This window comes from Ailuropoda melanoleuca, chromosome 12 (assembly GCF_002007445.2).
Source record: "Ailuropoda melanoleuca isolate Jingjing chromosome 12, ASM200744v2, whole genome shotgun sequence".
NCBI lineage: Eukaryota > Metazoa > Chordata > Mammalia > Carnivora > Ursidae > Ailuropoda > Ailuropoda melanoleuca.
The window spans coordinates 12,042,478-12,057,974 of record NC_048229.1 but is presented as its reverse complement, the minus strand read 5'-3'; the positions used below and the strand labels follow the sequence as shown (position 1 = coordinate 12,057,974).

Below are 15,497 nucleotides of genomic sequence, written 5' to 3'. Positions count from 1 at the left end.
TTTCCATATGTTTCAAAGTTCTAAGCAGCAGATGTGGTGTGTGTGTGTGTGTGTGTTTGTGTGTGTGTTTGTGTGTGCGGTGGGATAGGATCACAACTATGCAAGGCCGGTCAAGGAATTCTCTTAGGATTCTTTTTATTGCAAGTGGCAGAATGGCAGCTCAAGCCCGCACTGGCCCAGGGACTGGGCAGGACAGGTGTGGCGCTGGTCTTAGCAGCCCATCTGAGGGCTGAGGGCTCCTCCGTCCCTCATCTTGTCTTCTCTGTTGGCCACATTCTTCTTTCTGGTAGGAGCTTCCCTCTCATGGCTCTGGGGTGGGGGGAGGTGGCCGTCGGTCAAGGTCACGGGAAACTCTAGGCCTCTACCACCTGAGCCTCACAGCGCTAGAGGAAAGGGAGAGCTTCCCGGTCCCGACTTCAGACCAGAGGAGGACTCTGATTGGCCGTCTTGGGTCACATGTTTGCTACTTGAACCAATCACCAATCGCTGTGGCCAAGGCGGTGGAGTGCTGTTCTAGGATAGTGTGGGATTGGGTCATGTGACCTGGGTCACACGTGACCGCTGCCATTGAGAACGAGAACCCGATGGGGGAAGAACGGCTGTCAAAGCTGTTACGTATGAGAGACACCTTGACCAGAAAAAAAAAAAGGAAAAAGGGAGGCAGGGCAGAAAATAACGCTGTTGCCACCACAAACACCTTCCTTCCGCTTTTCTGCCTGCCTTGCCGGCTTACGAGGAATCTGTGTGTTCAGTAAATAACCAGCTCTGCCAGCGCCTGTAGAGTTGTGGACAGAGTGGGGGAAGCGAGAGTTTGGGTTTGGACAAGTCGAAGATCAAATTCCAGCTTTTCCTGGCTGTGTTACTCTGGACAAGGTACATAACCTCTCTGAACTTCAATGCCGTAAAACGGAGATCAAAAATCTACATTTAGGACAGTTGTGTCTGTGAAATCAAAAGAGCTTCAATAAGTGGTAATTACTATTATCATAATAATTATTGTTAATGTTTTGGGAGGTGAGGTGGGTGGTCAGGAAGGGACTCCAAGAAGAGATCTTAAGACAGACTCACGGTGTTAGGGTTGTATTAGAGACGATCTAACCCAATTACTTCATTTTACAGATGAGGAAACTGAGGCCCAACAGATGGCCGAGCTTGGGGTTAGTTGCCTGAGGTGCTGAGGAACTGCAAAGAGGAGACCTTTGCAGGAGACTGCGTCTGGAGCCAGTTAGGCCCGCCAAGAGCTTTCAGAAATTAGAAGGCCACACAAATGCTTTTTGGCTGGAAGCATCCTAATGGGCCCCACCCATCTTGCTTAGAGTCAGGCCTCCTTCTTCCCACTACTGGACCCTGTGTTGCCAGGCTGGTGAGTATGAACCTCTCTCTCTTTAAAAATAATTTGTACTTGAAATGATTTAGAATGACTGGGTCTTTTTGTATGGGAATTAGAGCTTTGAAAGCCTTGGTTTAGGGCATGACCTTTCCCTACTACTCATAAGATGTTTCCTTCCTTCCTTCCTTCCTTCCTTCCTTCCTTCCTTCCTCCCTCCCTCCCTCCCTCCCTCCCTCCCTCCGTCTTTCCCTCCCTCCCCTCTTCCAACACTGAAACATTCAGGGCATTGTGCTAGGCACTGTGCCAAGGGCGGGGTCAAAGAATCACTCATTTGCACATTTACAACATTTCTCAAGTTCATCTTATGTGCCTGGCCTAGTGCCAAGGACCTTGGGCACTTGGGATGCAGCAGGGAACAGAACATGCTTCGTTTCTGTGCATATGGGGTGTACTTTCTAGTATTTCCCATTCTAGAAATTGTGCATTTAGTCTGGGTTGGGTTCCTCAGTGAGAAAGGCTGGTGTGGGGCAAGGTGGACAGGTGGGCAGGGCCCAAACACGGTGGGGGGCTTGGAGGTCAATGTGAGGGCAGGGGGCAGCCACCGAGGGGTTTCTAGCACGTGAGGGTCACACTCAGCTCATGTTTGGGAGGGGCACTCATTCCTTCCCCCACTAGGCTAATCTGTGTCTCCAGAAGCATCCAGTATTTCTCCCTTGTGGCAGTGATCTTACAGGAAAGAAATAATTACTTGTGTAATTGTTAAATTTTGCTTTTTGTGTGAGATTATAAACTCCGTGTAGACAGGGCTGGGTTGGTCTTGTTTGTTTTTATGCCTCCGACAGCCAGGACAGTGCCTGGCACATAGAATGCACAGGAAGTAAATATTGGTTGAATTACAAAATGAGGGATAGAGGGAATGAAGGGCTGACTGAGGAGGGGAGTGGGGGGTGAGGGAACGAATGAATGAGCGAACAAATGGATGGATGAATAAAATGCCAGCCGCAGTGTTTGGACTGTGACCAGACAAGGAGGCCTAAATCCAGCTGAGGCCACCTGAGTTTTGCAGGGTAACCCCTCCTTTGGCCTGGTCTCTTAATGGCCTTTTCAGCATTCACAGGCCTTATGAATCATTTATTGGTCCTGCTCCATGTCAAGTGGAAAATCATTTTCATCACTGTGTCCACTCGGATCGATTGCTCATGGCTGCATCGCTAGAGCTCCATGTTTGAGGAGCCCTGGGAGGCTGCTTGGGGCTCCGTGGAGAACTCTGGTATCTGTTAGCAATGTCTGCCAGGAGACCTTAGGGGAAACAGCATCAGCTGTGCTTCTGATTGGTTAGCTTGGGGCCCTGGTGGCAGGTGTGCCCTGGCAGTGGAGCTCCTTTGAATCCTAAAACCAATATCTCTCTCATTATTAGGAGAACTCACTGTTCTTTGGGGATTTGGCTGATCTAAAATAACAATTCTGCTGTTCCTACTTGACGTGAGCCATGTGAATTTTTTACCTCTCTTGTCCTCTTCCTTCCCTTCAACCCTGGTTTCTCCCGGGCTTGATCACAAGCTCCTTGCGGGACCACTTAGCCCCAACTGGAAAACTGAATGGACCGATTCAATAGGTTATTTTGTCTCTTGGGCTGAAACCAGAAAGTAAATCAACTCCCCTAGGGAGAATTTCTCAAAATGCAGTGTGGGCCCAGTGGCAAGAGGGTCGGTGGGAGCTCCTGGTTAAAGAGCAGCTTTCTGGAACTCACCTTCCTCCCTTACCTCTCACTTAAACGTCAGGAGGTGGTATCATCCTTAAAAGGCAGTGAATGAGGTCAGGTGAGGACCGTGATTTCCCCAGTGTTGTAAAATGAGCCAGGGGTGGAGAGGAGGCCGACATGACCTCCCGTTCCCAGTTCCCAGTTCCCTTCAGCCAAATCCTACTCCACTTATTTTTAGCAATGGAGGAGGCGATGGGCCAGCACTGGGGCCGTGGATTTCTTATCTCAGCTCCGCTGGTTATTAGTATATAACTTTGGGGCCTCAGTTTCCCCAGCTGTACATGGAATCAGTTAACACCATCTCCATCATGCCCTTCCCTGTTAGGACCATCACCACCACCATCGTGACAATCACCATCAGCATCACCTTCATCACCATTTTCACCATTGTTACCACTGCCTGCCATCATTCCCACCGTCCCCATCCACACCCCCCCACCATCCTCAGCCTCATCCTAGTAACACTCACTGAGCCCTCTGTATGTCCCAGGCACACTACGTAAAGCATTGTCTCCTGTAACCCCTGGGTATGTACGTACGTCTGTATCAGTAATACAGACACGACTCGTCTTACTCTGCCTCTCACGTCTTGCACTTGGCAGATAGGGGGTTTTCTACAAATGGAAGGTTCGTGGTCACCTAGTGTCGAATCAAGTCTGCTGGTGCCATTTTCCCACCAGCCTGTGCTCACTTTGTGTGTCCATGTCATGTTTTGGTAATTCTTGCAACATTTCCAACTTTTTCATTATTGGTCCATTTGTTGTGGTGATCTGTGAACTGTGATTATGACTCGCTGAAAGCTCAGCTGATGGTTAGCATTTTTTAGCAAGAAAGTGTTTTTTTAATTAAGATATGTACATTTTTTAAAGACATGACGCTCTTGCACACTTCGTAGGCTACGGTATAGCGCAAACGTAACTTTTATAGGCATTGGAAAACCAAAACATTCATTTGACTCTTTATTGCGATGTTTGCTTCGTTGTGGCGGCCTGGACCCGAACCCACAACGTCTCCGCCATATTCCCCTTATCCTGGTTTCCCAGACGAGGACATGGAGGCTCAGAGAGGTGAAGCCCCACTTTCCCAGTGAGTGGTAGAGCCTGATGCAAACCCAGGTGGCTTTTGCTCTTCACAACTAAATCATGAAACTTCTCTCAATTATCTCGTAAGAGATCCAGATTTTAAATCCATCCCAGGTTTTAAAAATCCTGGTGTCTCTTTGAGTTTCGGCATCTCCGGGTACAGACGGAACACCTGATCACTACTTAAGAACATGTTTCTTGGTTGAGTCAGGAGCGTTGGATGGTAAGGTTATTTTATGGAGCTATTCTTGGAGAACTTCCCTGACTTTGTCCAGGGGAAACTGAGGCTCAGAGGGACATGCCTTGTCCACTGCCACACAGCAAATTAGGGTCAGTCTTAGAAGCAATTCAAGTTTCCCCAAGCAGGAAGAAAATTGGCAGCAAATCCCCTGGCTAGTTTCCCCCATGCTCACAGAGGCAAGGAATTGGAAGGCAGGGTTTGGAATCATGGGTCTGGGTTCAAAATCTTGCTGTTTTCTTTACTATTGTATGGTCTCAGTTGACAAGTGGCTGAGCTCTCTGGGACTCAGTTTCCTGACCTGTAAAATGGGGATCATAGTGCCTACCTCACTATGGGACTATAAGCATGAACTAAGATAAGGTATTCAAGGTACTTACTTAACACAGTACCTAGGATGCAGGAAATGCTCATGGTACTGTGATTATATTATTACAGTGCAATGTATACAGTGCATATATACAATGTAGTTTATAAATATATACATTGTTACTATATCTAGTATTAAATTAATTCCAGCTCACAGCATTTTTTCCCCCTCTGCCCATTCTTTTTCTCCAAGATACCATTCCATTGGGCAGAAAAAGACTTATACAAAATGAACTGAACCCAGAATTCTTGTTTTAACTCAGCCCGCGGATTTTCAGTGCAACAAGGTATTGCTGGAATTGTGTCATGAGGCGCCTTAAGATGTTTCCTGACTTACATCTGTGTGTGGCTGAGAAATTGACTTTTTCCCTCCTAGTCAAATTATTAATTAGTTGCCTTATTGACTAATTTCTAAGCACTCAGTCAAATTGGGTTACCAATCCAATTTGGATGGGAGAACAGTGAAAAGCTTTATTAATTCATCCATTTTTCAATCGGGGGCATGTCATCATCTGGAAAGAGGGCCTCAAAAACCTCACTCGAGCGTGGAAAATCCAGGGACAGTGAATTTTGAGAAGTTTTATCTTCATTTCTTCCTGTACTTGGTTTCTCACAATTCCAGTTTCAAGATGGAAAGAGCGAGCTTGAAAAGCTGTGACCTCTATCAGGATTAAATATTCACTGTTGAATGCCTCCTCTGACTTAGGTATTTTTGCTTATGAGTAATAACGTTTAGGCACTTTTTATGCGGTTCTCATATACACTCTTTGTCATCCAGACCAGCGAGATGTCAGGAGTGGAAGGGGCTGTCCTAGTTTTGTGTTTAAATCACGGTATTTTTTGTATAGCTACTTGCTTTTAAGGTCCTCCCCTTCTCTGATGTTTTCCAGGATGGAAGGCAGTGAATACTGCCCTTGTTGTACAAAGGTAGGGATATTAAGGTGCAGAAAGTCTGAGCTGTTTTCTGAAGAGTGACGAACACTTCCCCAACCCCTCATATTGGCAGAGATCCTAAAACAGCCTTTGAGAGCGAAACAAAAACCAAGCATCTACGGGTTTGTGGATCTGACTTGTATGTAGGCAGGTACTTTCTCTTTCTGTTCTGGGTAGTACCAAAAAGGCAGTTTTGTCCACGGATCGGAGGCAAGGAGTCCCCTCTTTTCCCTATGGGAGTAGGGTGGCCCAAACCCCAGCACCCTCTTTGAAAATCCTCCTGGGGAAACCAAAACAAACAGGGCACGGCCAGTGGGCTTTCCATCTGGGGGGAACTGCGTGGCACCACCCGTCCATTTCAAACATGCTTTTGATTTGCCTTTATTGGCTAGTGAAAAGAATCATTTACTAGTCAAGAGCCAGGCAGTGACAAAGGAATTCAGGTAAATTAGTTTCAGTTCTTACATAGACAGTCCTCCTTCTTTGGAATTTGAGCTTTAGAAAATAAAGCCTCCTTACCACTGATTTCCTTCACCCCCTCTCCCTTAAGCCTTTTAAAAAGGATTTTTCTTCCCTTTTAAATCTCTTCAAGAAAGAGTTTCTTTTCTTTCATACAGAGGGGTTGGGGGAATTAAATTCACCAAAATATCCTAACATCATTGCATGCAGAAAATTCAATGAAATCCAAATTAGGTGCATTAAAAAAAAAAAAAAAGCTTTTTTGCTGGGACCCTTAAAATATGCAGACATACACCAAGAGAGAGCTTCAAAGCCCATTTTAATAACTAACTACTTACCAGCTCAAAGCATCGACTCACAGCCCCTTTCGCCCCAGCCCCAAATACTTAAAATGCAGTTAAAGTTTAAGCTTCTAGTCCCTGAAAGTAGCAACAGTCACTGGTACAGAAGCAGCGTCCATAAAATCTATAAGCCCCGGTTTTCCATTACTCCGCCGTAATTAACAATCCAGTAGTAAATTAATGATCTGGAATCCACAAATGGTGCGGAGCTGGGGAGCTTAAATATTTAGAAAGGGCTCCTGACAGCGTGTTGGGCTCTAGAATCTGATTTTGTAACTAGAACTTTCATAAAGGTGTGACTCCCTGACGGTTAATGTTTTTCTGGGCGCGCTGACAAATTTGGGAGACCCCCCCACCACCAGTTCTCCACCTTTGCATTCAATCTCTCTTGTCCTTTTTATTTGCTCTATATCCTTGGTAGTTTCCCTCAGCTTGGAAGCCCCATGAGTCTATGATTCTTTTCCTTTCTTGTTCTCTTCTCACTGAAAAAGGAATTCAGTTTCCCCAGAAAGCGTTCAGTCACCGGGGTTAAAATGCAATATATACATTTCAGGTGAGACGAAACAAGTATCAGCAAAGATAAAAAATATACATGGAGAAACAAAAGGACAAAAAAAAAATGGCAACCCTCGTAAGGCCGGCGAATGTTTAAATAACAATTTGGTGTTTAGACATGAGAGGTTGGCAGTCAGGAAATTTGAGGTTCCCCCAGACATTCTGGGCTCTTAAATCTGTTGTCAGAAAAGGGGCACAATGGTGTGAATTTTTAGCAGAACATCAGTCGGACTTTGAGTTTCCTGGGTTTTTGTTGGATCGTATCACAGTGAAACATTATATTCTCCCCCCCCCCAATATATATCTAATTTCCTTTACAGAGGGCAAAAAAAATATTTTTCCCACCAAGGTACAAGAAAACACACATTATCTTTCCCAATAGGACATTATCTATTATTGGGTATTTTGAGAGCTAAAAAACATGCACAAAAATAATGTCCCAGACCCGTTGATTGTGTTTTGTCAGATAAAAAAAGCTGATTTTGATTTATTATTTCATGTAGATATTATGTAGACATTCATGTTTGACATTTCCTGAGAAATATTTCCGTTTCTGAGGTCTCTCTCTCAAAAACAACAAAACACACACGCACACACGCATATTTTAAAAGACTTTAGGTTCCTTTTCTGTGTGTGTATGTGTCGTGGTAGATTGGGGGGTTGCTTTCTAAAGCTCTTCAATGTTGAAAATGTTTATTAACTTAAAAGAATTTACTGGGACATTATGAACTTTATAAAAGACAGACATTTCTTGAGAGTCAATTGCTTCCCATAATCCTTTTTTTGTAAAAGCCATTTTTCTAGTCTTTCTTCCTATAATTACCAAATGTTTTAAATGTAATTATACCTTGACGTATCTCACGATTTAAAATGGACCTTTGAGAATGATAGTAAAGTGGTTTTGCATTTCGTAGGTCAATAAAATCAAAAGCAGTTAAAAAAAATAAGTATACAACTGGGTTTGTTATTCTTTCAAAATCAGTCATACATATAGACCTTTTCCGAGGGGGGAGCGAGGGGTGGGTGAAATTTCAGATTGGAACGAAGTTATAACCCACATCAGGAAAATCGGCCCTTTAATGAAAAAAATGAAAAAGACTTAATCACCCAAACCCCTCCAAAGTGACACTTCAAATTACATCAGAACTCTACTCGGTATTGCAAAATGAGAGCCTTTCATCTGAAAAATGAAATACTTAATGATTTCAGTGAGTTCGTACCTCCCCAAATTTGAGATCTGCATAGAGCATGAATTTCTTTTATATCTCGAAAATATTTTGGGAAATGACTCTTTTCTCCTGTTTTCTGCCTTCTTCCCCTATTTTGACATGAAGGTAATTTGTTTTCTCTGGAAAGGGGGGGACGGTTGGAGAAGAGCAATGTAGTTATAGAAAATACCAAATGGCATTTCCTAGCTATCTGAGAATATTAACGTTTGAGTGGGTCAGACCTGCCCAGAGGCAGAAGGCATAGCTTAAGATCATTTTTCTCAGCTGAGTTTTAATGATTGAATGGATTTGTCTGAGAAAAAAAAAAAAAGGAAAGGGGGGGGAAATGATTTAAATTTACGAACTAATGAACTAGTTAACATTCTTAGTATCAGGAAAGTCTAACCCATTCATAAATAAACAATTTTAAACCTCTTTTACCCACAAGCATACACTCTCTCTTTCAGCTCCCTTTAGCAATTTGGAGTATAGGAGATTAAAGTCTTTGGAAATTTCCAAGGTCAGACCTCAACTAAAATAGGATTAAGGGGGTAAGGGGGAAGGAAAAAAAAAAAAAACACGAAGAGAAGGGTTTTATTCCCTCTTGCTCCCTTCTCCTAACTATCTGAAATAAATCGGAAGTTATTTCTCGAAATCCTCCTTTCCCCTGGCCAGAGGCAGCTCTTCAAAAGGTTCTGAGATTGTTTAAAAATTTTCCAATCCCCCCTTCCCCCCCTTCCCTCCCCATTGTAAGAAAAACAAGTAAAGAGTGGGGACGGTAGTTCCAGCTGAAAGTTAGGGTCCCTTCCAGGCGATACTCCAGGGGGCACTGTGACATTAGGAACTTGGGCTGAAAGAGACTTGCTAGTTTGATCATTGCTGAAAGAAGAAAAATTCTCCAACTTTGCAGCCCATTTTCTCTTCAGATGTACCAAACCAGTATTCCAACAAAGGAAATGAAAAAGGGAAACTGTGTTTCCCTTCTTTCTGTGTTTTATACGTAATTGTTTAATTTCTGCACCAAGGACACGGCTTCGAATAGGAGAACACACAAAGATAAAACAGCTCGGTAAATGTTTTTCCCTATTTCCCTCTCCTTCCTCCCTCGCTCTCTCCTTCCTCCCTTCCCTCCCTCTCTCTTTTCCTTCCTCCGTCCCTCCCTCCCTCCCCTCTTTCTCACCCTCTTACATATACTTCTTTCTTTTCCATTTTCCCTTCTTTCACTGTCCTGCCTTCCTCCTCCTTTCTGATGCCTCTCTACAAATAAACAACAGAAACCACAACATCTTTCAGTCTACCTTGGTTGCATTTCTTTGTGTTCTTAATTTGATCCATTCCTTTTAAAAATCTTCCTAGATGCTGCTTGCCTGTTCATTCATCAGATTTGAGCAAGGAACCCGCTCTCTCAGTACATTTTGATAGATCTTAACAGTAATTAGGTAGCAACTTCAAAGCAAAACTGTTTGTGTGCTTTTCTCTGTCTTTTTCTCTATCTTCTGTGCACACTCTCTCTTTCTCAATCCTAACCCCACTAAATCCAAACAAAAAATCCTTTTCAAACAGAGCAGAAAATTGGGTTGAAGTTAGCAGCTGGTATTTCAAATGTAAGATGATTGCGGAAACCTCCCCAAATTTCGGGGGGGGGGGGAAGATAATGAAAGAACCCTGTGAAGAAATAGAACTTTTTTGAAAGAGAAAAGAAATAGAACTTCTTATTTGACTAGTTTCAATTAAAAAATGTTATTTGATCATGCCTCAAAATTTCAACATGTTAGACCAGGGACCATGAATAATATGCAATGGTAAAGAGAGAGACTCAGACATACATTTAATTAGGATCGCCAGAATGGAATCGAATCGGGTGCTGACATATCCTGGTTCCTAAAGTGAATGATTTGGTCCTAGCAAACTTGTGCCTTTGGAAAAGCTCTTTTAGAGAGAACAAACATTTTAAATAAAATCTCTACATCTTAAAACATTAAAAACAAAAACAAAAACCCACCCAATTCTGCCTTTGTGTCTGCCTTTAAATAATCAGGATCGGGTTTCCAGGTTTCAAGGAAAAAAAAAAACACAACCCATTCATTTAATAACATAATGAATAGCAAAGTTGGATGTTTCATTGACGAAATGTTTTCCAGGGATCTTGACTTTATTATAAATGAGGTTTTATCTCAGGAACTAAAAATACTAGAAAGGAAGGAAATCAACGAAGGAGCTGAAAATACTAGGAACTATTAACAAATCCTCCTCTTGCAGAAAGGACTGAAGCTTGTGGGTGCCTCTGAAAGCCTGAGCAAAGTACAAACAAAAGGGACTATTAGAATTCCAACGACTTGTTCAGTGTAGAAAGCTTATGGACATCCAACCAGGGCACAAGCTTTCTCCAGAGTGGACACGTCTAAGCGTGGAGATGGAAACATAAACGTGTGTGTGTGTGCAATTTGTACCGTCTCCCAAATATCTGTCTAAACTCAGGTAGATCATCAGTTAGGGAAACTTGGATACGAGGCAGTTAGAGAATATCTGACCTTTGTATGTCATCCACACGCTTCCTGGAAAACAGTACAAATAAAAATACGTCATAGGTTCTGTGAAGAAAGGCATCCCTTTCCCTACTGTCAATTTCAGGAGCCCACAGTTCGAAACCAGAAGGAATATAGGCAAAATAAGCTCGAAAGAAGCACATTTTGTTTTCTCTCTCAGAACAGGCAAAATTCCTTAAAAAGGAGAATCTCCAGTATTTCCTCTGGATTTTAATAGACTCCAAAAATGTAATCATCTGGGAAGAGAAATGAGCCCATACTATCTTAAGTAAAAATGCTTATTGTCGCGTGAAACATGTCACCCTAATCCCCCAAATATACGTTCATCAGCTACATTCTTGCTCCTTTGGAAACGGGCTCATTCATTTCAGTTTTATCCCCCCCCCCTTTTTTTTGCCTTTTTGTGTTAAGCTCTCGTAAACTTGCCGGGGATCATAAATCCCTTTGCAAATTATGATACGCTATTTAGGGGTCCTGATTATGAGTGTGTAAAACCAAAGTTCCCAAGACTTTATTATTATCATTCACTGTAACAACAACAACCACGACGATAATAAAAGCAATTATAAGCAGAACCAATCTCTCCCAGATTTCTGATTTTGCCTTTAAATACTTAAAAAAAAGGTTAAAGAGGAGGAGGCTTTATTTCTAAATGCCTATTACAAATAATAGGATATTAATAGTAATAACCATTTGTTCTCATGCCTGAAGCTACCATCAAATTCTTTTGGCAGTTTTGAAATGGGGGAACATTTAGTAGTGTGGGCAAAGCAGGAAGCTGTCTTATAAAAACGGCCAGCAGATGGCACTCCACCCCTGGTTACTGTGGCTGGGACGGGTTTTTAGGTGCTGTTCTAGGCCTTCTGGAGGAGGGTGTGGACAGGCACTTCGGGGGCTGATTCTGGATAGTCAACAATATCAAGAGACGTTGAGAAGGAGGAAATTAATCCAGCTGAGGAGCTGTCTTTAGAGGTTGTGGGGCTGGCTGGCTTTGTGCGAAGCTTGCCAGAGCTAGAAAAGATGCATTTATCCCCGTGTGGGTGTCTTTTGGCCTCTCACCCCAGAGCTTTGTGGGATTATCCAAATCCTTGCAGGCATTCAGGAAAAAAATGGATTCTTTGGTTAGTGGTGTCATTACAACACCTTCCCATACCCTGTAGTAACGCAAGGCATTTTGGTTTTTCTTAAACCTTTTAAGCAAAATTTTTGGTTAAAAAAAGCAAAGACAAAACAAGATGTACCATGAACACAGAGTGAAATGATTTGAATCAAAATGGGATGCATGAATTATCAAAGGATTTTTCGTGACCACTTCTCAGTGTGAGAGGCAAGGCCGGGAAGCAAGGTTTAGATCCCTAAATACTGTAATTTGTGGGTCAACTGATGCCGAAGGAATCTTTGTCATAGAGCATCTGAAATTGGACAGTCCTCCAGATCAGAGGGGTATTTGGCCCCCGTACTCTGGGGAGAAAGGGGAAGAAAAGGAAGTTTTCATTTTCGTGGAGGCTCCAAGGTTTTCATAACATAGCTTCCAAATGCAGTAAAAAAACCTCAAGAAATTGGAACTTGGCCAATGAGAGCGAAAGAGGCAAATAACCAGGAAACAATGGCTATCAGGAATGTATTAGCAACAGAAATAACATAGCTTCTTCCTGATGCATCCTGGAGTCCCCGTAAACCAGGTCTTTGTCTCGTGTACATTTGCCGAGGCTCTCCATTTCTGTAAGGCAGAAACATCTATTTTTGTTTATTCAATGTACTATTTTAGGATTACAAAATCTGAGTGAGGAAAGATGGTGGTCTCCCTCGAGCTCAGAACTTGGTGTAGATCATCTCATTTAATCTTCCTGAAACTTCCCAAGAGGGATCTCTTATTAGCCCACGTTACAGACAAACCTCAGAGAGGTTAGGTCACTTGCCCAAGATCACACAGCCTGTAGGATTCGAAGACAGAACCCAAACACCGGGGAGAGGGAGCTTCAAACAAAAATAGCTCAGCATGGTTTTCAAGCGTACATTTTGAGGCAAGAAAGCGTTCTTTCTGTTAATGAGGAAAACCCATGGAGCCAGAAGCCCCTCACAGTTCCTTAGAGTGATGGCCCCACGGAAGAGCGGTTTGAGATCCTGAGAGAGCAGAAGCAGAAACTTCCTGCCCTACAGAGACTCCGTGCACATGGGCCACGGCAACTCCCTGATAGAAGAAAGACACCAAAGCCCATGTACCTGGTAAGGGAAAACATGGGCCAGGGAAAACAAAGGGTAAGCTGGAGTTTTCCTGGGACTCTGAGATTCGGAGGGCAAAGACTCTCCCGGTTTTTAAGTCTTTGCCTCCTGGTTCCCACTGCCTCCTTTGTACTCAGCTCTGGGTCTTTGGCAGTTGCTGGGCAGAAAGAGCCAGAACCCAAAGCCAAGGAAAGTGAGCACTCCTTCCAAGAATCTCTACTTTCCTACCTTCTTTGCCTTCTTTTCTCACACTGACCTGCTCCAGGACCTTGAAGGCTCATTCCCAGTGGCTTGTCTTGGAAGCTGACTCTGGTTCAGGCTGTGGGACAAGGGCAGTCTGCTTAGGGAACTGTGAGTAGTCCTGTCGGGCTGGCGTTGCCTTGTAGGTACAAGCTGATGGGTACAAACTGTTGGGACCACAGTGGGGGACATGTGGTCTCCTGTGCACCCTGGGGTTGGGTGTGGGGTCTGGCACTACCTTCAGGATCCTGTTCAGCTCTCTGCAGTTCAGCCCTTCCAAAGAGGAAAAATCATTCTACCTGTACTTTTGCTCGTGTGCTTCCTACCTGGATGCTATGCTGCCTCTCCCGTCCATGTATTTATCCTGTTCCCTCAACAACTGTTTATTGGGGGCCTGTGCCCTCAATGCCAGAGAGACTCTGAGACTCACTTAAAGCATCCAGGATGGGTGAGGGTGACAGAGAAATAAAGGGGCATTTATAATAGGGCCGTCAGTGCTGGAGGGGGCATGCTGTGATGGTGCTTCAGAGGGCACTTAATTTAATTCTTCCAGTGGGACTGGAGGGGTGGAGCTTGGTAGATTTCCTGGAGGAGGTGATGTTCATCCAAGACCTGACACTGAGGCTGTTTCAGGGAGAGGGAAGAGAACATCCAAAGGAGCTCATGGGGAAGGGAGGAAGCAGGATGCTGGAAACTGCAGATAAGTTACTTGGCTGGAGCCCAAGAGGGGCATAGTTGAGGTCAGAGAGTAGGCAGAGTTGAGGTCTGTGAGCCACGCATTATCCAGATGGCAATGGGGAGCTATGGAAGAGTTTAGGGTGAAGGGTCGACTCAGCCAACTCCAGCTATGCCAGAGTGGGTTTGAAGGATCGTGTTTACTTAAGAAATATCATCTTTCAAAAATATAGATGCCACCTGTGCTTCATAGTAACTGTCACCCCAGGCTCTAGATTGCCAGGACTCAGGAGAAGAAGGCACAGAATCTCTGTGCCAGCCGAGTTGGACATGGTCAAATCCAAGCAGAACACAAGGGCCCACAAGGTCCATCCCAGGAGCTGCAAACATCAGGAAGAAATAGAAATAACCCAACGAAATAGTGTCTTAGAGATTGTTCTTGGCACTATTTCGGGGAGGGGAACCTAGATCTCAATGAGAAATGATTCTTAGCAGTTCACAGCAAACGGCCTATGCCGACAAAAGAAACAGATTTTTAAAGACACAGATTTAAAAAAGACCTCCCCCAAAAGGACCTTCTACCACAAGCATCTTTTTTACAAAGGGAAAACATCTTGCATGTTGTGACCGATTTCCCCTCTGTCTGGCTGTCCTTCTCCCATGGAAGTAATTGGGGGAGAAAGGTCTGCCGAGCAGAAGCTTTGATGTCTGGGGAAGGGGGGCACCTTTTCAACAAATGTCCCTTGCAGACACAGTGATTGAGAAAGGCACATCCGTTTTGGAAAATGCCTGCTAATTAAATGAATGTTTTCAACTGGAAAGCATGTCTGAGCTGTTAAGATACATCCCCGATGAAGTTGGGAGGAATGCTTCAGATGTTGGCCTGAAATGGGTATTTCACAAACCTTGGCCTCTTTCAGGTCTTCGATATTATATCTTATTTATTCACTCATTCATTTGCTCATTCGACAAATGTTTGTTGAGTCCCTCGGCGCCGGGCACTGTGGTAGGCATGTTCAGCAAAGGACAAGGCTGCGACAGGGGCTTTGGTTTCCAGTGCACAAGACAGAGCTTTAGTACAAAGCTTTTGGTGTCGAATGTTCTTACCATTAAAAGTGAATACAGAAGGGCTGACGCTGGGTCTTTGGAGACCGACAGGACACGGGTCCCAGGTCAGTCTCCCTTGTTTGTTAGATGTGGGACCTTCAGCAATTGTTTAACTCCTTCCAGGCTCAGTCTTTCCATCTTGGAAATGGTCCTGATGACGGTGCGTGTCTTCCAGGGAGAGAGTGAACAGTGAACGCGCCTCATGAGACGAGACGTGGAAAGTACTTAGTTTAGTATTTGATCCATAGCAAGACTTTGGCACAGGCCAGTTATGCTTATTATTAAGACCAAGGACATCGAAGTATTTTTAAAACGTAAATTTATACTCATTGCGAAGAGAAATCTAACAGATATAGAAGCCCCCGAAATAAAAGGTGGAGGTTCTCCTTCCCCTATGGCCAGGGCCACCTATGTATCAATGAGGGCTGC

General features: G+C 43.9%; 1 long non-coding RNA gene across 1 annotated transcript in view; it reads left to right on the top strand.

The window, feature by feature from the left end:
* The first annotated feature begins 592 nt into the window (after nt 1-592).
* Nucleotides 593-15,497, top strand: part of LOC117795218 — a 37,583-nt gene continuing 22,678 nt past the window's right edge. Inside the window, exons 1-2 of the long non-coding RNA XR_004619105.1 lie at nt 593-873; nt 1,120-1,363. This is a non-coding gene — a long non-coding RNA (uncharacterized LOC117795218). The remainder of the gene's footprint in view (nt 874-1,119; nt 1,364-15,497) is intronic.